The sequence below is a fragment of the Triturus cristatus genome, chromosome 10, assembly GCF_964204655.1.
Source record: "Triturus cristatus chromosome 10, aTriCri1.1, whole genome shotgun sequence".
Taxonomy (NCBI): domain Eukaryota; kingdom Metazoa; phylum Chordata; class Amphibia; order Caudata; family Salamandridae; genus Triturus; species Triturus cristatus.
The window spans coordinates 456,110,126-456,135,189 of NC_140593.1; positions in this window are offsets into that span (position 1 = coordinate 456,110,126).

The window sequence follows — 25,064 nt, forward strand, 5'->3', positions numbered from 1 at the left end:
TGATTTTTTTAAATGCACATGTCCAAACTGCTTTTTCAGACCACCACCATGTGTAACCTGGGTGGCTGCCTACATTCCAGCAAGGGCAACCAGTCTTAGTGATGCTGAATGTATTTGCATTACAGACTGAAACCTGAAAACCCCACTCGCTTGTAAATACTGTGCATGATTATACATGGCAAGCAGATGGGTGTGTGCTAAGAGTCTGCTTCTTCCCCCAAAAAATCGCTCCCCCTTTTTCCTACTAATGCAACTGTGAAATCACCAGAAAAAAACGCAATAAATCTCTGCCTGTAATTCCTATTTCCACACAGAGTCATGTTTTCACATTAGTCCCAAAACGAAATTTCTTTGCCAATTTGAAAGCACACTTACTGCTCTTTTTTTTTGGCAAGTGAAAATCACTTTTACAGACTGACACATTATGAAAACACTTTTTTGATTTTTTTAAATGCACATGTCCAAACTGCTTTTTCAGACCACCACCATGTGTAACCTGGGTGGCTGCCTACATTCCAGCAAGGGCAACCAGCCTTAGTGATGCTGAATGTATTTGCATTACTGAGTCCAACCTCAAACCCTTAAACTATTCTTTTTTTTTCCAGTACACCTTAATTTATCGTGAAAACATAGTCCATATTATTTTACATGTTCCTCACATTTAAATTTCTCCCAAAACAGAAAATGATAAACGCAACTTCAACAAAAAGAATTTCCATTTCTATTATTCATTTCTTAATTTACCATATACATGTCCTCTCAAACTCTAACCTCACCTTTAAAATTAGTTAGTTGTGAAAGAAATGTGGCACTCAAACAGCAGATTATCAGAGCCAGGATCTCTGTTCTGTTCACCTCTCTCCTCTCAGTAGAACCAGATAATGGCATACTTTCCCTCTATTTTTCCACACATATACATGTAAGTTTCAAATCTCAGTGCTTCCCCCTTTTTTTCAAATGTAATCACACATTTCTATTGGTTGAAAACCAACCCTTTTCCAAAAGTACCCTGCCCCCAACTTGACTTCTGCCTAGTACCCTTCCCCCAACTTGACTTCTGCCTGCTACCATAGCAACAGCTCATGGAACACTGCTGTGTGGAGTTAGGTCAGAAGTTCGCCACACAATGTTTCAATTCCACAGAGCAAGAGTGCTTGACTTTTCAAACCTAACAGCAAATCCATAGTACTGTTCTTTGGTAACACATTTTTTTGTACCAATACAAAACATGCTTCTATTAGTTTACACATACAGCCTAGTTTTTATTCTAGAATGGTATGAAACAGCCAATCAGTTCTTTTTGTTTTGAAAAAAATATGTATGCCTCCATTTCCAAACTGTCTTTCTTTTCATATTGCCATTCTACTGAAAGACACCTCCTGAGTGCATCCAGTTCTCCTTTGAAGATGTTCACAGTGTGGATTGTAGGGCACAGCTATGTCTTCTGGAGTGAAAAGTTTGCAGAGAAAACAGATATGGTGAGAGACCTTGCTTTGCCAAATGTAGACATTAAATGGATTGGTCAGAGAGGGTTAAAGTGGCACCAATTGATGCCATTGGTGAAATCCTTCATGCAAATCCAACACCCTGACCTCATAATAGTGCACTGTGGTGGCAATGACCTAGGCACTTTGACTGGGGTAGGTCTGGAAATGCTTATGAAGGACACCTTTGCACAACTGTTTTCACTTTTCCCTAAAACTGCCTTTGTGTTTTCCAACATATGCCAAACGCAAAAATGGAACTGGTCCAATCATTTCTGTCCGCAGATTGACAAAGCAAGAAAGCACGTCAAGAAATCTGTTTCTGCTTTCCTCCGTGACTATGGTATGGGTGCCATTTACCACAACAACTTGCGTTATGACATGCAAGACATTTATAGAGGAGATGGTGTGCACTTCAATGATGAAGGGAACAGAGTCTTCCTCTTGAACCTTAGACTCTGCATCGGTACTTACTTGTAGGTACCACTAAAAAATCATTTCATAAACACAACGGCTCTTTTTAGAGCCCCCTAATATCTAAACACTTAAATCTGAATTTCATTTTTTTTTTTTCTACCGTAGGCTTACCGTAAGCTTACCGTACGCGTACCCCGTGATTTTTTTTAAAATCAATAAATGTTTTCTTTGTACTTTTCAGTCCTTCTTTGACCCCCTCACAAATGTAAGGGGGTCTGTAACTCTCCTCATTGCCCCCTTTTCTTGTTTTCACTCTTTTTTTTCTGAGTGAAACACACAAAATGGCGGCCGCCGCTTCCTGGTTTCGGCCGATTCGAATGTTTACTAAGATCTAACAGCCAATCAGAATCGCGCTCGCGCACGCCACCGTACGCGTACGGTAAGCTTACGGTAAGCGTACGGTAAGCGTACCGTAAGCGGGCTCAGATATATATATTGATTTAAAGGCTATTTTCTCAGAATCTACTGAACAGATTTACACCAAACCTACAAAAGGCACTTCCTTGACATAGGGACTACCTCTCTGCCAAATTTCTAGTAATTCTGTTCAGCCGTTCGGGCTGTAGCTCGTTCTAAAGGTCCTATGGAAAAATGCATTGGAAAAACGCGTTTTGGGACCCCCCTTTTATCTCAGCCCCCGCTTGACGTATCCCCCCGAGACTTTCAGGGTAGGAGCGGAGCGTAGCGCCCCACCTATTTTGAGAAATTCGCGAGGATTCATCGACCGGCGCCAAAGTTATTCCAAATAGAATGTTGCGGTTTTCCTATGGAAAAGGGGTCCTAACTATAACTACCTACTGGCGACCGCCAGTAGGTAATATATATATATATATATATATATATATATATATATATATATATATATATCCCAAATATTTAGTCCAATAAAGTACGCTCTCAGGATAAAAGGCAGGACACCAATCTTGATAATCCAAGTTTATTCCACAACGCGTTTCGACTGTAAACAGCCTTGATCACCTGAAAAGTGCACATCTATTGTGGTAACTAATAAAGCTTTGAAAGAGTACAAACAGTAGAAATCAAAAAAGGACATGTCCCTAGGCAAGCACATGGCGGCCATGATGTAGTGGTAAAATTCATACTACCAGCATACAATGGACAGTTAGAAAAGCAAGTAGTGCCCCATGTACAAGTGCGGGTAAAATCCAAATTGTCCACAAGGAAAATATATCAATACAATGACATAATCCAAAATAATAATAAGCGCTCATAATGATACAGTGCGCATATTGGTACTCGATAACATACATGTGCACAGACCGTAAAGCCCAACCACAAAGTCTCTCTACCCGTGGAAAAAATATATACTACATCAGTATTAAAGGAGGGGTGCAGAACCGCTCAACAGTTGTCATCATTCCATCAAATGGAATAAACGTGTACATCCTGCTCGTCATGTTATACTCCACAGTGGGAACAAAAACCTGCCAATAACGAGTAATAAAGGGCAAGTGCCCTAGAGTATAGCCGCAGCAAGCCCTCTTGGTGGTTAAGAATATAAACTACGCTGTGGAAGGCAAGTGTCCTAGCATACAACCTGCAGCAGAAAACAAAGACTCGTGCCTTTAACAGTTACCAACTACTTAGACATCTAATATGATAAAGTGAACAATAAGTGAGGAGTGAAGTGACGGGGGAGCAAATGGTGAAAAGGGTAGGTTGCTTGAGTAGGTATGTACAAGTGAGTGGGCTCCTTCCTTTTCGCCTGCAAAAGAAACAAAAGAGAAAGAAATAGGTTAAAATTATGTAACCAAATGCTGTAAACACAAACATTGTCACAGTCAAATTATGAGAAACATTAAAAACTTTGTTCTGATGCACACCCGGACAAGGAGGAAACGGGAAAGCCAATTATACACACAATGCAATTCTACATATCAGCGGACCAGACTACAGGGAGCACTCAGGAGCCCTCCCTTAAATGTATGGATAGTTCCTCATCCATATTCAAACCTCCTGGATTCTTCATTTGATAAACAATAATGTATCTCGATTCCCGTTGCCTGCGTGCAAGCACTCTGTCTCCTCCTCTAGGATTCTTAGGAATTTGCTCGATAATCAGGTAGCTTAAATCCGCTATATTGGAGAAGTGTTTATCATAAAAATGACGTGCCACCGGATATTTGTGGTCATTATTAGTAATAGCCCTGAGGTGCTCAAGGCCCCTTTTCTTCTGCTACAGGTAAGCCTGCGTTCGGCTCGTCCGTCCCTTGTGGGGGGTGTTGGGGCACACGTCGGCGGACGCGGATCTCTGACGCTTCCCCGGGGCAGCGGCAAGACGAGCAGTCACTGACAGGTGTGAGTGCCGTATCTGCGCAGAAGCCATTACCGCTTGGGGTTTTGTTTCATTCGGGCCCCCTTTTCGGCTGTCATTAAATTGTGATTCGCAGTGATTACTACCAGTACACCACGTTTTTGCAGCATATCTTTCTTTGAGGCAGGCACTCAAAGGATGGCGTGGGTACGGCATTTTCTCATGTGAAGTACTATTGTGCTCGACAAATTCTCTATCCAGGGTATATAACACGGACATTACGCATAAGGCAGAGGGAACTTTCCATTATAGGAAAGGGGATCCAAGGCAGGAGACACCTTGCGCACGGGCTTAATATTTGGGATAGCATTGCCGGCACGCTCTGCCAGCATGTACGCCACCCTTCTCGGGTCCCTGCACTTCGGAAGGAGCTACGTGTGTATTTTGGCTATACATATATATATATTCACTGAAAAAACCATAGGTTTCACACATGTTATAGTTAGCGGAAATTTTACTGATAAAAAACCAGTGAAATTCCCCCGTTATAGTTAGCGCAGGCAACTATAACTCACGCGACTGCAATCCTCTGCTGATGCTAATACTGTATTTAGACACTTATTTGCCCATGTCTTCTTCCATACATTTTTAGCTATACATATATTACAAATATTTTTTTTTCATAAAGACACATATGTCATCAGCAGAAGATTGCAGTCGCGTGAGTTATAGTTGCCTGCGCTAACTATAACGGGGGAATTTCACTGGTTTTTTATCAGTAAAATTTCCGCTAACTATAACATGTGTGAAACCTATGGTTTTTTCAGTGAATTTGCAAGGTTTTTTAAATGCTAATTCCTAACTATAACGTGTGTGAAACCTATGGTTTTTTCAGTGAATTAGTACGGTTTTTTAAATGCTAAGTTTTTTTCCCTTATAATAAGCCCTGTACATTTGGTGGCCTTCGGCCACCAAAAGCACAGGGGGTGGGGTAAGTGTGGATAGTGTTTTTTGCCCTTAACATAAGCCCTGTACATTTGGTGGCCTTCGGCCACCAAAAGCACAGGGGGTGGGGTAAGTGTGGATAGTGTTTTTTTTATTTTTATTTTTTTACCGTACGCTTACGGTAAGCGTACGGTAAGCGTACCCCGCGAAATTGCCGAAAAAAAAATAAAACCGTTTTTGCACTTGGGGGATGTTTGGGGACTCCCTCAACATGACTATGTGGGAGGGAGTTGTCAAAACAGCCCCTTTACATGTTTTTGGGCTTGATATTTTAAAAATCACTCTCAGTGCGAGAGACAAAATGGCGGCCGCCGCTTCCTGGTTTCGGCCGATTCGAATGTTTACTAAGATCTAAGAGCCAATCAGAATCGCGCTCGCGCACGCCACCGTACGCTTACCGTAAGCGTACGGTAAGCGTACCGTAAGCTGGCTCAGATATATATATTGATTTAAAGGCTATTTTCTCAGAATCTACTGAACAGATTTACACCAAACCTACAAAAGGCACTTCCTTGACCTAGGGACTACCTCTCTGCCAAATTTTGAGTAATTCTGTTCAGCCGTTCGGGCTGTAGCTCGTTCTAAAGGTCCTATGGAAAAATGCATGGGAAAAACGCGTTTTGGGACCCCCCTTTTATCTCAGCCCCCGCTTGACGGATCCCCCCGAGACTTTCAGGGTAGGAGCGGAGCGTAGCGCCCCACCTATTTTGAAAAATTTGCGAGGATTCGTCGACCGGCGCCAAAGTTATTCAAAATAGAATGTTGAGGTTTTCCTATGGAAACGTGGTCCTAACTATAACTACCTACTGGCTATCGCCAGTAGGTAATATATATATATATATATATATATATATATATATATATATATATATATATATATATATATATATATATATATCATCTGTGAGCAAGGGCAACCGCCCGAAACGCGTCAGATTTTGTGCATCTCCGTTAAATAAACAACATCTTGCCTTATTCCTGGGATTCGTGGTGTCTCTGTTCGCCAAGTTGGAGGTTCAGCGTCATCGAGGTTGTTGAATATATATATATATATATATATATATATATATATATATATATATTCACTGAAAAAACCATAGGTTTCAGGGGCGTTATAGTTAGCTGGACATTTCCCTCGTACAAAACCATTGAAATTCCCCCGTTATAGTTAGTTCAGCTAACTATAACTCGCACCCCCGCAATGCACTGCTGATGATGTCACATATGGTCAGTGACATCACTGATGACATCACTGATGATATCTCAAATGACATCACTGATGACATCATCCAGTGTCTGTGTGTTTCTGTAAAGTTCAAATATGTTTATTATATATAGGGAAAGGCATATTGAAGAATGAGTGGGTGTATACGTGTGTGAATGGATGATTTTGTTGGTGCGTGACTGACTCTATAAGTGGGTGATTAATCGTATCTTACTAAATGCATGGGTTAATGTGTAAACTGTGCAGCTGTATGGGTTTCAAATTGCTACATGATTATCTATGTGGGTTATAGATTGGTTGTCTGAGTATCGGTATGGGTGCCTGAGTGTTTGTGTGGGTGGGGTGTGTGTGACTCTGTGCATAGATATGTGAGTGGGTGATTCACTGGGTGCATGGTTTCAAGACTAGGTCTGTGATGGACTGTATGGGTGGGTGAGTGTGTGTATGGTTGTGTTAGTGAGTGAATATATATTTCATTAGTACATGTGTGATTTACTACATATGTGAACGGCAGTATATATGTGTGTTGGAGTACAGAAATGACTATAAGTGAGAGTGTGTGATCATGTGAGTGGCTGTATGGATGAGTGTGTGCTTGTATCATTGATTCTATAAGAGCATAAGAATGTGCTAGTATTTGAATGAGTAATTGAGCTAGTGTGTGTATAACTGTATAGGTGAGTAAATGGCAGTGTGATTATTTGCATGACTGAGTACGTGTGTGAGTACCTCTATGGATGAGTAGCAGTGTGTTAGTGTCTATATTGGTGTATGAGTGCATATGATAGTCCTGTACTGAGTGACCATAAGTATGAGCAACTGTAGTTGTGAGAAGAAGCATCAAATTATCACATGGATGACGTCATCAGTGATGTCATCAGTGATGTCACTGACCATGTCATGAGTGATGTAATATGTGACGTCATCAGCAGTGCATTGCGGGGGCGCGAGTTATAGTTAGCTGAACTAACTATAACGGGGGAATTTCAATGGTTTTATATGAGGGAAATGTCCAGCTAACTATAACGCCCCTGAAACCTATTGTTTTTTCAGTGAATTTCTATGGTTTTTTAAATGCTAATTCCTAACTATAATGTGCCTGAAACCTATGTTTTTTTCAGTGAATTTCAAAGGTTTTTTAAATGCTAATTCCTAACTATAACATACCTGAAACCTATGGTTTTTTAAGTGAATTTCAAAGGTTCTTTAAATGCTAATTCCTATTTATAACTTATCTCTAACCTATGGTTTTTTTACTGAATTTCATAGGATTTCTAAATCTTTATTTTTCAGTGTATCAATTGCTTTATTTATGTTTTTATACTGTTTTTCTTCATTTTTTAAAGTTCTTTTTTTTACATATATATTTTTAAATATTACATATTTTTAATGAAATTAAAAACAAAAATATTTGTAAAACTTTTTTAACTCTATTTTTTGTTTTCTTTTTTTAATTTTTTTTAAACTATATTGTTAATCTTTTTTTATGATTTTTTTTTCAATTATTTTTTGGAGTCGCGCACCGAACGCGTTAGGAATCGCGTACCCTACGCGAGAGAAATCATGCACCCAACGCGATAGGAGTCGTGCACACAACGCGTGCACACCAGGGGTCGCGCGCTGACTCGTAAATTTCCCGTAAAAAAAAAAAACAGCCCCTATCACTAATTTTTATTATCCCTGGGTACCCCCTCCCCCGGGGCTTATAAAAAACATTGGGGACCGTGGGGGGAGCCCCAACACCCCCACGGTCCCAGCTGGCTCCCCACGTCCTTCGGGAGCTGACATTGCTTTTCCGCATGGGGAGCTGCTGACATGAAGCTCCCCGTGTGGAAAAGCAATATGGTTTGGATTTTGAAAGAGAGACCAGGTTTTCCTGCTCTCTCTTTCAAAATCCAAACGAAGTTTGCTATGGGAGGGCCGGAGACTTCTGCCCTCTCATAGCAAACAATAGTGTCCTGGGGTGGTGGCGGTCCCCAGGGCCCTCGAGGGCTCCAGGAGGGGGGCCACGCAGCCCCCCTCCCTCAATAAATAAAGCCCTGTGGTTGGTGGTCCCCGGAGCTTGGGGGGGCCGTTGAGCCCCCCACCCATTTATTTTCTAGCCCGGGGGGTAGCTGTCCCCAGGGCTGGGGGGCTCCCCTTGGACCCCCAATAAATGTTACAGTGTTTGCCCACGGGATTTCGCCCCCCCCGGGGCCTAAATTTTAAGGAAGCGCGGAAAACCGCGCTTTGTTTTTTTTTCTTTTTTTACGGCCAGATCCGCGCACCGTGCGTGCATTTTGCCGTTTAAAACAAAAAAAAAGGGGTCCTGGGAGTCCTTCCAGGACCCCCTAAGCAGGTCTGGAGGGTCAGAGTATTTCTACCCTGCCCCCTTTATTTATTTTACACACTTATTCCCCTTACTTCTTCAGCCTCGCTTCTACCCTGGCACAAAATGGCTGCCAACAGTTCCTGGTTTCGAATGTTGACAACAACTTGACAGCCAATTAGCATTCAGCATGTGATCGGGAGGGTGCGCGCACGGTTCGCAGAGGGTGCACTCAGGGTGCACATAGGGTGCGCGGATCCTCCTAGGCCATAGATATATATGTACTTTTAACTGTAATTTTCTCAGGAACTACTCAACAGATTAACACCATTTAAGCAAAAGGCACGAGTCTGAACTGAGGACTACCTGTTTGCCAAATTTGGTGATATTCCGTTCAGCAGTTCGGGCTGTAGCTGCGGCTAAAGGTCCTATGGGAAAATGCATGTGGAAAACATGTTTTGGGACCCCCCTTTTTTCTCGGCCCCTGCTTGACGAATCACCCCGAGACTTTCAGGATAGGAGCGGACCGGAGCTGGACAAAAGTTTGAAAAATTTCGCGAAGATTCGTCAATCGGCGCCAGACCTATTTGGAAGAGAATGTTGCGGATTTCCTATGGGAAATAGGTCCTAACTATAACTACCTACTGGCAACCACCAGTAGGTAAAATATATATATATATATATTATCTACTGGCGTGGCGGTCGCCAGTAGATAGTTATAGTTAGGACCGAGTTCCCATAGGAAATCTGAAAATTCTATTTTGAATAACTTTGGCGCCGGTTGACTTATCTTCGTGAAATTTTCAAAACTAATGGGGCGCTCCACTCAGCTCCTACCCTGACAGTCTCGGGGTGATTCGTCAAGCGGGGCTGAGAAAAAAGGGGGGTCCCAAAACGCGTTTCCCCATGCATTTTCCCATAGGACCTTTAGTCGTAGGTACAGCCCGAACGGCTGAACAGAATTACTTGAAATTTGGCAAAGAGGTAGTCCTCAGGTCAGGCATGTGCCTTTTGCTTAAATGGTGTAAATCCGTTCAGTAGTTCCTGAGAAAATCAAAAGTAAAATCACATATATATCTGGGCGGAGCCTAACCACACATCTCATCGTGAGATCTGATTGGCTGTCAGCACTTCATCCAAGAAGTGTTGGCAGCCATCTTGGGACCAATATACATGATAGCACCTCATTAAAAAGCATTGCAGTTAATAGAAGGTTTTAAGACTTTAGTTACATTATAAATCATTTTTGATGGTACCATACTAATTTTAGGAATTGTGGTGTGTTCTAAGGTGATTTTACCATGTGAAAAAGTCTTCTGCTGTGATATCATGAATCATGTTTGAGAGAAAACTATTTTCTCATGCTTTTCCCACAGAGGTTTGGAAGGTGATCTATAAGCTAACTGAGAGCATATTTTCTGTAAATTCACATATTCTTTCTCAGTCATGTGAGAATGAAGTCTGACATTCTCACTAAAACATGTACATCCAACAAGGGCAGAGACTGTCAGTTGATTCCTTTGTGTTCTACTGCAGCTTCCCAGAGTGTTCTAAAGAACAATTAGAGCGCTAACAGTCCTACTTATAACAAACATATGGCACACCTGAAGCCATCTTGGTTGGAATAAAGTGGTAATTCTTAAAACATTTAATTTAAAAAGGAACAACATGAGGGGGTTCATTTTGCCATAGAAAGTATGATTAGTGCTGCAGAAAGAAAAATTAGGGCACATTTTGAGTGACTTCTCAAAACCTCTTCTATTTCATTAAAAAATTCTGACATGCAGACTGAAACATGCACTTTCAATACCAGCAGCAGACTTCCCTGGTGAGCAGTAGCTTTACTACAGTGATCTAATAAGCAACTAGAGTGCTAACATTCTGAATTTCTGGCACATTTGTGACACATCTGAATGCCTTCTTGATGGAATCAGGGTAAAAAACTGAAAGTATTTCCTACTGAGGAGACTGTAGTAAATGAGGAAAATAGGAAACATCATAACAAATAAGTCTCCCAAAATGGCCACCAGAGACAAAAGAGCCCAAATGTAGCCCAAATATCACCCAGATGTAGCCCAAGTATAGCCCAATGACAGAATGTCCCAGAGTGTTCTAACGAACAACTAGAGCGCTAACAGTCTTACTTATGACGAAAGTATGGCACACCTGAAGCCATCTTGAATGGAATAAAGTGGTAACACTTAAAACATTTAATTTACAAAGGAACACAATGAGGGGATTCATTTTGCCATAGAAATTATGATTAGTGCTGCAGAAAGAAAAATTAGGGCACATTTTGACTTCTCAAATCCTCTTCTATGTCATAAAAAAATTCTGACATGCAGACTGAAACATGCACTTTGAATACCAGCAGCAGACTTCCGTGGTGAGCAGTAGCTTTACTACAGTGATCTAATGAGCAACTAGAGTGCTAACATTCAGAATTTATGGCAAATGTGTGACATATCTGAAAACCTTCTTGATGGAATCAAAGTAAAAAACTGAAAGCATTTCCTACTGAGGAGACTGCAGTAAATGAGGAAATTGGGAAACTTCATAACAAATAAATCTCCCGAGATGGCCACCAGACACAAAAGAGCCTAAATTCAGCACAAATATCACCCAGATGTAGCCCACATGTAGCCCAATGACAGAAGTGTGCAAAACACTTATTTTTTGTGTATTTGCAGTTTTATATAGTGCAGACTTGTCAGGTATTGGAATGCTTTACATGAGCATTGGTTACATCACGCAAGATCAAATTAATTTTGGTTGTAGACATGGGGAGATTAAGTGATTCGACCACGATCACAGAATGTTGAGCTGAAGCAAAAACTCCAACCTGGTTCCCCAGTTGCAAAGTCTGCAGCTCTGGAAGTAACAACACATCCTCTCGCCAAGGTGCAACATTTAATCAAGTGGTCAACTGGATAAAAAAACATAAAGATTACAAATAATTTAAAAGTTCTTTGTGGCTATTTGAAAACTCAGAAAATATGTCCTCATTTTAGTTTTTTAGAGCACTAACCATAATTTTGATGCAAATATGACCCTCTCATATATGTAATTTCTAAAGGAAATACTCTAGGTATTACAGTTTTGATTACATCAAGATGACGTCAGGCGTTCCACACTTTTGTAATAAATATAGAATGTTAGCAATTTAGTTGTTCATTGGGATACTGTTGAGAGGCAGAGGCCAGGGGCACGGACTCTGAAAATTTTTTTTTTTTTTTTTTTTATTTTTTAAAAGACCTTTATTGTGCAAAGGAATGGTTACACTGCGTCACGCCAACAACCCGGTGGCAGGCCGCAATATCAACAAATGTTTTCAATTAAGGTATACCATATTAGGAGACGTAAACAATGTCAGTATCCTAACATTCAGGGCGATACACACCCCCAACCCTGGTGAGGAGTACAAAGGTGTAACCAGTGCAGAGTGGATGGTCTTACATTTTTGGGTTTCGTGAACTGGAAACGAATCCTAGGCTCACGGTCTCGTCCAGACACTCCGGCGAGTACTAGGACCGCAGCTCATGGAAAAGGTAATGTATAGGTAAATCGTCCACTACCACCTTTTCTCCCAACCCCCCCGCAACAATCGGGGGGAAACAGCAAACTTCGGTGCAGAGCTATTACAAAAAAACCAACAGACATCTCATCTCGCATACGCAGGGGCTCACGTACAAGGACCCGTCCGTCATAGAGGGACGCCTACACGCAGCATTGGTGGCTGCAGGAGGATCGCAAGGCAGCGGCTATGGGGCGGGGGAGGGGGGGGGGGGGAGGGGACGCGGCCGGACAACACAGCAGGGCGCCTAGACGGGAAGGGGGGCAACACGTCAATCCCGACAGGCATGCAGCAGGCATGGGATCCGACAAGAGCAACACATTCCACAGCCCTCAGTCACATCAACCAAGCATGTATCCATCCATCCCAACACAATGCACACAGGGCTCAAAGGTTCACCCCATGTCATCCGAAACACCCGTCCCAGGAGAGTCCACAGAGGCATCCGAACCCGCCCGCTCTCTAGTCCACTGCAGGAAGGGTTCCCAGATGTCATTGGGCCTAGATGCGGTGGGCATCGTCTCCCAGTAGTTCGTGAGTTGTGTCTGACCATATGTAACGTCTCGAACCCATGCGGCGAACGTTGGCAAGGCTCCACGGCCCCAGTGTATCGCCACCTGGCGTTTAGCGTAAAGCAGCAGCATCGCGTGCAGCTTCCTGTCAACGGGTTCGGTGTCTTTAACGTATCCCAGGAGCCCCAAAAGCGGAGTGGGTTCATCTGACCTGTGTAAAATGTGATTGATGGCCTCAAAGATGCTCGACCAGTACTCATCTAGCTTTGGGCAGCTCCACGCCACATGGAGGAAGGACGCGTCAGCTCCACCACACTTCCAGCATGAAGCGTCAGTGCGGATTCCCATGCGGTGTAGCAGCACTGGTGTGCGATAGTACCGGTGCAAGAATTTAAAATGGACCAGTCGTAGCCTATAGTTCGGCGACAGCGCCGTGAGCTGCTTACAGCAGTATTCCCACATGTCATCTGTCAGGGTACCGTCCAGGTCTGCGGACCAAGCCTGTTTGGCCACAGGCACGGTGAGCGGGGCCTGCTCCTGCATGCAGTTGTACAGTCTAGATACCAGTTTCGCGGGGGAGGGTCGTGACAGCAAGTTTTGAAGGGCATCCAGTTGTGGAGGTTCCTCGGGGAATTGAGGCCACATCTTCTTGCAGGACTCCCGGAGAGAGTGATACAGAAGCGCGTCCGAGAACGAGGTAGGCTGGCCGTCCTCACGGACACCCAACGCTCCAAACGTCCCATCAGGGTAGATGTCTGCGAAAGTGGCCACCCGTCTCCCCTGGAGCGTGATGGTATCTCCCCTAGTGCAAAGGCAGGGCAGCATCGGGTTGCCCCGCAGCGGAACGGCCGGCGCATAGAGCAAGGGAAGGCCCGCCCTCCGACGCAACTCCTTCCATGACCAGCGGAGCATCTCAACGGTGTCCACCTCCTTCGAGGGGCGGGAAACCCTGCCATACAACGCCACCCGAAGCGGCAGCGGGGCAACCGCGGCCAACTCCACCGCCACATGCGGCTGGTAGGGGGTGGGGAATACCCAGAAGTGTAAAAATTGAGCCTGGGCGCACAGCGAGTAGAGCTTTAGGTCAGGCGCCCCGAGGCCCCCCTGTCGCAGCGGGAGTGTGAGCAAAGCCCAAGAGGTCCTTGCCTGTCGCCCAGCCCACACCAGAGATACAAGTAAGGAGCGGACTCGTGCATGGAAGCATGCAGTCATGGGTAACGGAAGATTAACGAACAGATATAGGAATTTCGGGAGAACTACCATTTTCGCCAGTGCAACCCTCGCAACCAGGGACAGGGGAAGTTTGTTCCAGACCTCCACCCTCCGCTCCAGCCAGTCGACCGCTCTGCCGAAGTTAAGAGACCATAGTTCCTGCGTGTCCCGACTAATCCAAATACCTAAGTATTTGACCGCGTCAGTCTCCCAACGTAGGGGGTAGTCTGAAGGAGGTTGAGCTGTCTCGCCAGTGAGAGGGAACGCAACTGACTTGGACCAATTTATAGACACGCCCGCCAGACCCTCGAAACGTACAAATTCGCGGAGCAGTGGATTCAAATTCTCTGCGGGGCTGGAGACATACAGAGTGACGTCATCTGCATAAAGAGAGATCAGCAGACTACGAGAGCTGAAGCTTATCCCTCTCGCCGTGTGGTGTTGGCGTATTCTGGCCACCAGTGGCTCCATCGCAATAGCAAAGAGGAGGGGCGACAGTGGGCACCCCTGTCTAGTCCCCCTGGAGATGGGAAAGGGCTCGGACACCAGGCCATTCACTCGCACCCGAGCGCGAGGTCTGTCATATAGCAATTTGATGAGAGTAATAAAGTTATGACTGAAGCCCATCCTGCCCAAGACACGAAACAGGTACGGCCACTCTAACGAATCGAAGGCCTTAGTCGCGTCTAAAAACACGACTGCGGCCTGGACAGAGGGGTGGAGATAATGTAGGATGGAGAAAAGTGTTCTGAGGTTGTGCGAGGTGGCACGGCCAGGGATGAATCCTGACTGGTCCGGGAGAGCGATGATCGGCAGCAGCGGCTGTAATTTGTCTGCAATGACCTTGGCAAAAATTTTAGCGTCCACATTTATGAGAGAAAGGGGACGATAGGAGTCCAGGTATAATTCGTCTTTGTCGGGTTTTAATAGAGTGACAATGAGTGCCTCGTGCATGGAGTCTGGGAGGGCATTCTGCTCCAGCGCCTCCACGAATACAGAGTGCAGTTTCGGGGCCAGTTCTTCAGCGTATGTCTTGTAAAACATTGTGGTTAGGCCAGCTGGGCCGGGAGCTTTATTAGCTGGCATGCTCTTGATAACCTGAGCTATGTCTTGGGCCGAGACAGGCAGGTCCATGTATTGTCTATGGTTGTCATTGAACCAGACTAGGGCTATAGAGTCAAGAAAACCGTCCAGGGAGGTCGGAGCAGCAGAGTGTTTGGACGTGTAAAGGGAAGCATAAAAATCGGCAAAGGCCTTCAGCACCGCCTCTTGGCCCGTGACCTGTGTCCCCTCACTATTCTTGATAGTGTGTATATAGTGCGCCTGAGCCTGGGGAGCAATCAGTCTAGCTAGTGTCCTGCTCGGTCTATCACCTTCCCCATATCTGCGGGCTTCGGCCTGTTTCCCTAAGAACTTCACCTCCCTCTGCGCCTCCTCGTTGAAGTCCAACAGTTTTGCTTTAATACTACCTGCAATAGCCAACGTCGGGTCTCGGCAGAAGGCCAAGTCCAGCTCCTTGAGTTCTTGCTCTAGCTTAGCCAGTGTCCGACGTATGGTATGTAGCACCCCTGCCTGCCGAGCTATACACTGGCCCCGTATTACCGCCTTAAAAGCGTCCCACACCACAGCCTCAGATGAGGCCGAACCCTCGTTTTCCGCAAAGTACTTGTCAATGTCATCTCTGATTTCTTCCGTGAACACCTGATCCGTAAGGGCGTGGGGCGGCAGCCGCCATGAAAAAGCCCTAGGGGCCACGTTGGGTATCCGCAGCTCTAGCATGCAGGGGGCGTGGTCCGAGAGCGACCTAGCCTGAATATCCACCTCCCCCACCCATGTAGCCACCTCAGGAGACAGCAGCCAAAAGTCTAGGCGGGACCAAGCGTCGTGATGGCACGTGATACAGGTCCCCGTTCTCTCCCCAGGGTGACGAAGTCTCCACACATCAGTCAGTTTCCCCTCCTCCATCACATCCAGCAACGCCTGTCTCGCCTTCGCATGCGTAGGTCTACTAGCACCCCTTCTGTCCCAATCATCGTCCAACACTACATTGAAATCCCCCCCCACCACTATCAGGTTACAATCGAGCAGCACAATTTGCGCCCAAACATTGCGAAAAAAATCAGGGTCATCCACATTTGGGCCATAAATAGCGGCCAGAACTAGCGGCCTACCCTGCAATGAGCCATGCACCAGTACATAACGACCCTCCTTGTCCAGTACACAATGATGTTCTCTCCAATCCAACCCTTTCCGTATGAGGACAGCCACCCCCCGGGCATAGTTAGAGTAGATAGCTGAATATACATGCGACCACCTGTGGTGTTTCAGCCTGGGCGATGGGGTCGAGTTGATGTGAGATTCTTGTAACAAGCAAATGTCTACATTGTGTCTGGTCAACATGTTATGCATCAATCTGGCTTTTTTATAGTCCCCAAGGCCACGAATGTTCCACGTCCACAGTTTAACTCCCCCCATGTCTATGACACATCCAGGGCGACCAGGCCGCCGCCCCGCCCCCCCCCCCCACACCAACAGGCCCAGTCCGCCGCACACCCCTGCGCAGCACAGTCATGAGAAGATAGATTGCAACGAGCTCCACCAGCACCGGTAACCAAACACTCAACATCCCCCCCCAACCCCCACCCACGCCAACCCCCCAATCAGGTTGCGCTAGAATCCCATTCGTGCTCTGAATCGCACTTGAGTCAACCGAGAACAAAAACAACAGAAGATTCCCCATGGGGCGAGGTGCTCCTAGCTGACACCCCTGAATACTCAGGGTGGCTGCACACTGAAGGTTATACGCGACACCCGAGGGGTGCCCAGCAGCATGGAACAAACAGTACTGGAGTTGTATGCCGTCCAGTACGCCTCAGACCTGTGACACAGTCAACAACCAAGACCCTCCCAATATGAGTAGGTCAGCTCCAGCGGTTCCAGCAGTGTCCTCCATTCCACATCTCGAGGGAACCAAACAATCCAGCAAATGTCTGCTTTAGTTTAAAGGGGCAACACAGACCCCATTACCCTCAGTCCCTCAATCATTGTCGCTTGTGCGGGCCGCGTCCTCCTCCAACCTCGGCGATTTGCGTCTGGCACCAGGGCCACTGATGTGTTTAGCGAACTTTAAGGCTGACTTAGCGTCGGTGAAGAAGTGAGCAGTTTGTTCATGGAAGATTTTCAATTTGGCTGGGTATAACAAGGAGTATTGGACACCGGCCTGCATCAGGAGTTTCTTTGCAGGTATGAACTCCTTTCTGGCAGCCTGGACGAGGGGGGTGAAATCAGGGTAAAATGAGATATGATTCCCTTTATGGATGATCTTGCCTTTTTCACGGGCCATCTGCAGGATGCGGTCCCTGTCCTGAAAATTGAGCAGCTTGGCTAATATAGGGCGTGGGGTGGCGCCTGGTGGCGGTTTCTTGCCCAGTGTCCTGTGCGCCCTCTCCACCGTGAATACCTGGGACAGGTCCGGGTCAAACAGCTCGTGTAGAAGATCAGTCACAAAGACCTCCATCTTTCCGGTGTTGTCTGTCTCCGGAATGCCCGTGATTCTGACGTTGGACCTCCGGGAACGCGCTTCTAGATCGTCCGCCTTGGCTCGCATGGACTCCAGTTCGCGCTCAATATTGGTTATGTGGTTTTTCGCCTGCTGCTGAAACTCGGCACATTCGGTATGCCTGTTTTCTAGGCAGTCTAGCCTTGTTTCGTGTACGTCCACTTTGGACTTGACCGCCTCTAGCTGTGTGGCCATAGCATCCAGCTTTGCGTCGATACTCTTCAAGCTAGATCTAACCTCCATCATTAAAGCGCCAAAATCAATTTCAGCCGCAGGGCTCTTGGGAGGAGACGACGCGGCCCCCGTTTCCGCTGTATGTTGCTTGGCCTTCTGCTTTTGGTCAAAAGTCAGTTTGGGCTGTTTTGCATCCTTCGTGCCCCCCATCTCGGACACGCGTGGGGCGCGGAGTGCAGGCTGTGGTAGGAAGCACTCACCGGTGCACCGCGTAGGCCCTTAGGACTGACAGGCACAGTTCGAGTCGCCGCAAGAGGGAACTGGGGGGTCAGCAGCCCCAAACCACGGTGGGCTGCCCAGTGTCCTTCGGTGACCCTACCAAGTTCCCCCCACGATCTCCGGGTGGAGGACAGAGCACGGGAAAGGCTCCGGCAGGATCAGGCTGAGGTTGTTAATACGTTTCCGTGCCCGGGAGCGGAGCTCCTGGTATCAGGGCAAGATCGACACCTGTACACCAAACGGCGATCTGCAGGGGCACGCCAAGCAAGGGGCTCTCGCAGTGTAGGCTGTAGTGCGCCACGGGTCCGCAGCTTCTCCTCTATCGACCCGGCCGCACCGCAAAATGGCGGCGTCGCGCTTCTGTCTCAGCCCCGACCTTCCCCCGATCCGTTACCTCTGTCTAATGGCCGCTCCGCTCCCTTCCGCCGTTCACAATGGTCTCCGCGTAGTGGCCGCCGGCAGCTCCCAGCCCCGCGCCAAGGGCGCCAGAGTGGCCCCCTCTCCGCCGATCTCCGTAGGCCCAGTAATCCCCGAGGCTCGGCCAGGTGTCACCGCCGCCTCGGGCTCCACAGCAGCAGGCGGGCTCTAGTATGCGGGCCGGCGTCTCCCTCGGCCGCCAGGTCTCGGCGCGCAGCCACCCGCGAGCGGCAAGGATTCAGTCGATCGTGCCTCCGGACTGCCGCATCAATTACACACGGAAGCCGGGCCCCTCGGTAGCGCTGTGTAGGATAATAAAGGATTTATTTATGTGCAGCCGGCGGAGCTCACTCAAAGAGCGGCCATCTCGCTGCTCGGTTAGCCACGCCCCCCCACGGACTCTGAAAATTGAAGGCAGGTAGGAGAGTGCAGAGGCAACAATTTGACCACACTGGGCAGGCAGGAAGGGCAGTGGCAGCACAACAGTCTATGGAGGGCAGTGGAAAGGGGGGCATGGGCAACAAACCAACAATACAGGACTGGCAAGAGAGGCTGTGGCAATATAATAGACCATTGTGGGCAGAAGGAAGAGGCAGTGGTAGTACAACCATACATGCCAACAGACCCGTATCAGCCAGGAAACGTCCAATGTTTTTAAGCTCAAATGGGCTTTATTTGATCTGTCTCCTGTCTACAATCTCCTCGTTTTCAATGTAACTCAAAGGGGAAAATCAATACCCCAGTTCTTTTTCAAAATCTCCCTCTTACCAAGTTCAAAATATTTGCAAGTATGGTACATTGAATCACGGTAGGCAGGAGGAATTGGGGTAGGGACATGGACTCGGATAACAGTGGACAGGAGGGACATGGAGAGGTGCACCAAACTGACCCTACAGGGCAGGCATCAGGGTTTGCAGCAGCACAATACACCACACAGCGCATGCGGGACGGGAGTGCAGCACAACAATCCATAGAAAGCAATAGGGAGGGGACAGGACCATGCACATGGACAACAGAGAACAGATGGGAAAGAGGCAATGGTAGCTAGCTGACCATAATGGACAGACAGGAGTGAAAGCTGCAGCATAACAGACCATAAAGGGCAGGAGGGACGGATCAGGGGCATTACAATGGAACAGACAAGCCAGGAGGGAGGGAATAGGGGGTCTGCACATGGAAACAGAGGGCTGGGGGCAAGGTGGCAGGGCAGGAGCAGCAAGATGACCATGGAGGTCAGGCAGGATGGGCACTAGAAACAAGACACACCATGGAGAGCAACAATTAGACTATGGTGGCATACACACAGACCATGGAGGGAAGGTGGGAGGGGGTCAGGGGCAGCTAGCTGACCACACAGGGAAGGTGGGAGGGGCCATGGCAGCACAGAAGACCATGCATGGCAAGCGGGAGGGTTAGTGGCAGCACAATGGCTATGATGGGCAAAAAGGAGGGTGCGGGGGCATGCACAAAGGACCATGGAGGATAGAAGGGAGGGTCAGGACCTGGGCACAGACAAGAGAGTTCAGGGGAAGGGGCCTCACAACAGACCGCGTGGGGCAGGCAGGAGGAGCAGTTGCAGCACAACAGATCAGGGAGGGCAGAAGGGTGTGGCAGTAAAATGGACCATGGAGGACAGGAGGAAGGGGATAGCGGCATGGCATGTGGACAGGCAGGGTGGAGTTGGCAGGGACAGGTTACAGTCATCTGACAATGCTAGGCAGGTGGGAGGGGAGTGGCAGCTCAACAGAACACTCAGAGTAGATAGGAGTGGCAGGTCCATGGAACATAGTAGGCAAAAAGGATGGAGCAGGGGCATGCACAAAGACATCGGAGGGCAGGGGGGAGGAGAATAGGGGCAGCAAGCTAAGCACAGAGGCTAAGCAGGAGGTCAATGATGTGCCATAGAATTGGGCAATGGGGGGCAGGAGGAGAGGACTGGTACATCATGCTAAATGGAGGGCAGTGGCAACACATCAGACCATGCATGGCAGGAGGGAGGAGGCTAGTCCATGGATTTAGACAACAGAGGATAGGGAGGAGGTGGATGGGGCAGCAAGCTAACTGTTCAGAGTAGGTGGGTATTAGGAACTTTATTGTTTTTAGAATGTGTGTCTGTGCAAACTACTTAAAATATGAACAAGTATGCAGCATAATATCACTTTTATTCAGGAAGAAGAGGACGTTTGTGACTGTGACTCCGGGCTCACTTGGCAGAAACACCCCCTGACCCTCCACCCCCATCGCAAAATGTAATGCCCGTGTAAAGAGTAGGTGGACGCAGTGTTATAAAGAACATAGTCCTGAGAGCACGATTGAAAATGAAAACTAGATGTAGTATATGGTATAAACTATGCACCAAAAAGTGTGATATAAGATGAACTGGGGCATGAAATATAATATGCAATACATTGTGCGCAATGACAGATTCATTGGAGAGCGCAAGATAGCACAGGCACTAGTGCGTGCTATGCGATATGCGCCTTGGAGTGTAATATGCACAGGGCAGTGTTGTGTAACATAACTAGTCTCTAAAGTTGTAATATAAAATATGTGCTGGGGAGTGTAACTTTGCATATGCACTGTCACAAAGATATGGATCCCAGATTGTAATATGTATGGCATAGCGCTGTACGTTATAACATACACATCGAGGAAGGCACGTTGGATGGGGCAATATAACCCGTGCGAAGGCAAGTGTGGCATGACATATTCACGGGGTGTTGTTACAGTGCACATGGGCTAGAGAGTGTCATAGCATACGCACTAGCTGGTGGAATACAACACAGAGGTGTGAGGCAATCGGCGGGCACTGGTGGGTGTAACACAGCATTGAGCTCAGCCAGGAGCACGCTGTGACTCTCAAGTGAGGTTCGTCTCCTTTCCAGAGAGTAAAATAAAAAGTATTACACATCCGGCGGTGGATGTGTTTTTTATTAACCGTGAGGGGGGTTTCTTGCATAGTTTGGTCGAATTTGAGTCGAATCCCCTCTGAATGGCTTGGTGTGCGTGTATATTAAATGTGCCCGTAAATAGCTACCCATGTTTGTATAAATAAACAACAAGGGTGTCTACTTGGAGAGTACCCACCAGCAGGGGGCGCCGGGATTAGGCACGGTAGGGCGTCAGACACGTCAGAGCTTCACTAGTGGTGTAAATACCTTCCATGTGGATTCATTCTATGCATAGTCGCCTTTTAATGAATATCACGCAAATCGTCATGGTGATAGGTACATACGGTTTGTCCAGCATGTCCTAGGTGTTTCTATAAATATATATATTTTAAAAATAATAAAAAACAAAGGCCGGCCCCGGGGAATGGCGTCCCCGGGGCCGATTAAGGCCTTGGGAGGGCCCAATCAATTTTTTTCAACAAAAAAAATTAGGGTGCAGGCCCTGGGGGATGGGGTCCCTAGGGCCAGTAAATTAGAAAAAGAAGGGGGGCCACAAAGCCCTCCTTCTTAAAAAAATAAAATAAATAAAAGACCGGCATCGCGCTGGAGGCCACGCCCCCTCCTTGCAGCACTCTGCAAACGCGCCCCCTGGCCAGTTGTAAGTTGGGGAATTCATTCCCCTTCAATACTGAGGGCCAACTAGCCCAACAGGTATCTCCAGTGTGCGCCAGGGAGCTGCGTTGCAGACAGGTGTTCTGAGGCCATGCCCCTTTTTACACCTCTATGCAACGCAGCTCTGTGGCGCTTACTGAAGGTGCCTAGTGTACTAGTTTGACCCTAGGGACCCTTAGGATTCAAGGTGACTTAATCTCTCAACTTAGAACGGCCACAGGGCGTGTTTACACAGTGGTGAAGGGAGGGGACGGGGCCTGAGTTAACGTGTGCAAACAAGCCCTGTGGCGCGTTTTAAGTTGGGGAAATAATTCCCCTTCAATCCTGAGGGCCCCTGGGGGCTAACTAGCCCACCAGGTGCTTCCAGTAAGCGCCACTGAGCTGCGTTGCAGAGAGGTGGTCCAGGCCATGCCACCTTTTACACCTCTCTGCAACGCAGCTCTGTGGCGCATACTGGAGGTACCTAGTGAGCTAGTTGGACCCTAGGGACCCTCAGGATTCAAATGAACTTAATCTCCCAACTAAAAACGGCCACAGGGCGTGTTTACACAGTGGTGAAGGGAGGGGACGGGGCCTGAGTTAAGGTGTGCAAACAAGCCCTGTGGCGCGTTTTAAATTGGGGAAATAATTCCCCTTCAATCCTGAGGGACCCTGGGGGCCAACTAGCCCACCAGGTGCTTCCAGTAAGCACCACTCCGCTGCGTTGCAGAGAAGTGGTCTAGGCCGTGCCCCTTTTTACATCTCTCTGCAACGCAGCTCTGTGGTGCTTACTGGAGGTACCTAGTGGTCTAGTTGGACCCTAGGGACCCTCAGGATTCAAGGGGACTTAATCTCCCAACTTAAAACGGCCACAGGGCATGTTTACACATTGGGGAAGTGAGGGGACGGGGCCTGAGGTGACGTGTGCAAACACGCCCTGTGGCACGTTTTAAGAGGTAGTTTTAATCCCCTGCCCTATTATATACTAGGGGCTTACAGAGGAGGTCATGCTGATCACAGGGGGATCCCAACGCATAGTCTTCCCTAGTGTTTGTAGGTGTTTACACTGTATTCTGAGTGTCTTTTAACATAGCACTGGCTCTAGAACTGGTTAGTCAGACTCAGTTACCACCAGTATCCGTCTGAAAAAGTTGAGGGTACAGGATGATTTTGCAACAAGGCTTCTTTCTGCTCTTCTGTTTGTTCTTTCTGCACGTTATCCTTCTTCCTGCACTTTTCTTCGTCTTTGAGGACTTCTGTTGCTTTTTTCTGCATTTCTTTTTTTTCTTTCTGTGCGTTTTTTCTTCTTTCTTCACATGTCCTATTTCTGTAGGCATAGTTAGAAATTAGCATTTAAAAAACCTTTGAAATTCACTGAAAAAACCATAGGTTTCAGGCGGGTTATAGTTAGGAATTAGCATTTTAAAAAACCTTAGAAATTCACTGAAAAAACCATAGATTTCAGGGGCGTTATAGTTAGCTGGACTTTTCACTCGTACAAAACCATTGAAATTCCCCCATTATAGTTAGTTCAGCTAACTATAACTCGCGCGCCCGCAATGCACTGCTGATGACGTCACATATTACATCACTCATGACATGGTCAGTGACATCACTCATGACATCACTCATGACATCTCAAATGACTATTGATTATGTTCACAATAATCAATAGTGATTAAGTTGGAACACCAAAGACAGACAATTTATGTATTTACGTCACATGTATTTACTTGGGGCAGAATTATGCATTTAATGAAGAAGCTGTCTACAATTTGATTCAAAGAGAAAGGTGACAATAAATATGGTGAGAAGACGACGGTGCTCTGTGACATGAGAAAAGTGAGTGTCATATATATATTGGTGAAACAGTTATATGTACAATTTATACAAGGGAAAAGGGACTAAAGTTGGTCAGTATCAGAGAGTATCGGTGTTAATGATACATTTATTTATTAGTTAAAGTGTAAACAAAAGGGTATGCAGGAACTGCATACCCTTTTGTTTACACTGATTGATGGGCATGTATGCTGGACCTACAATAATAATAAGCTAGTTTATTATTGTTAAGCCCCCCCTTTCCCCCTATTTGTTTGAGTTTATTAGTTAAAGACCAGATCACCCGAAGAAACTGCACCAGATGTAACGTTGACGTTTCGACCCTAGTTTGAGCCTTAATTGAGTGCGGTTTGTTACGGGTCTTCTTCAGGACAAGGAATAGGATGAGGGGGGGAAGGACAGCATACTCGTAAAGGATTCCTTAAAGGATGTGGTCAAATCACTGGAGAACTGAAGAGTCAGGAGGAGCACAACAATTAAATGAAGGAATGGTTGTGTCAATCTGAAGAATTCAGTAAGAATCCATTGGGGGAATTCACGATGGTTAGGTAAGTGGATTAGGCGTCTTGATCTAAACAGTATAAGTGCTTTAGGATCCAATTCATGGGGGCCACTTCAGGAATCAGTGCGCCCAGTTTAGAACCATGTAAAGGTTGTTCTCAATATCCGGTAGTTAATCCGGGTGATGGCTGAGTTGCGACTCAGTGCGCCTGGTGCAGGAACCCGACTTGTTGTTCTCTGTGCCTGGTATATATCCTGGGTACTGGCTAGGTACCGGGTTTAATCACAGTGCTGCAGTGTCTACTCCAGCTAGCTTGTCCAAGTGTATTTATTAAAACACTGCAACAGCGTGTGTGTATATATATGTATATACATATATATATATCCAAACCCTCGTAGGTTAGCGATCCTCTTCCAAGAAATACGAGTATGGACCAAACTTTTGTGCAGGTATTTTTTTGGGGGGGAATTTCACCCATTCCATTCGCCATGACGCGTTTCGGCCGACACACGGCACATGACATCCCCAAGACATGGTTACCAAAATTTAAAGTGCCAGTGCTAACAGTTCCTGTCATAAACATAGACAACACACTATTTCAACAATTCATATTTCTGCTAAAAATGCAATCACAATCTTGGTAAAATACTCTGAATATCTTAAATATTATCCCCCCCATA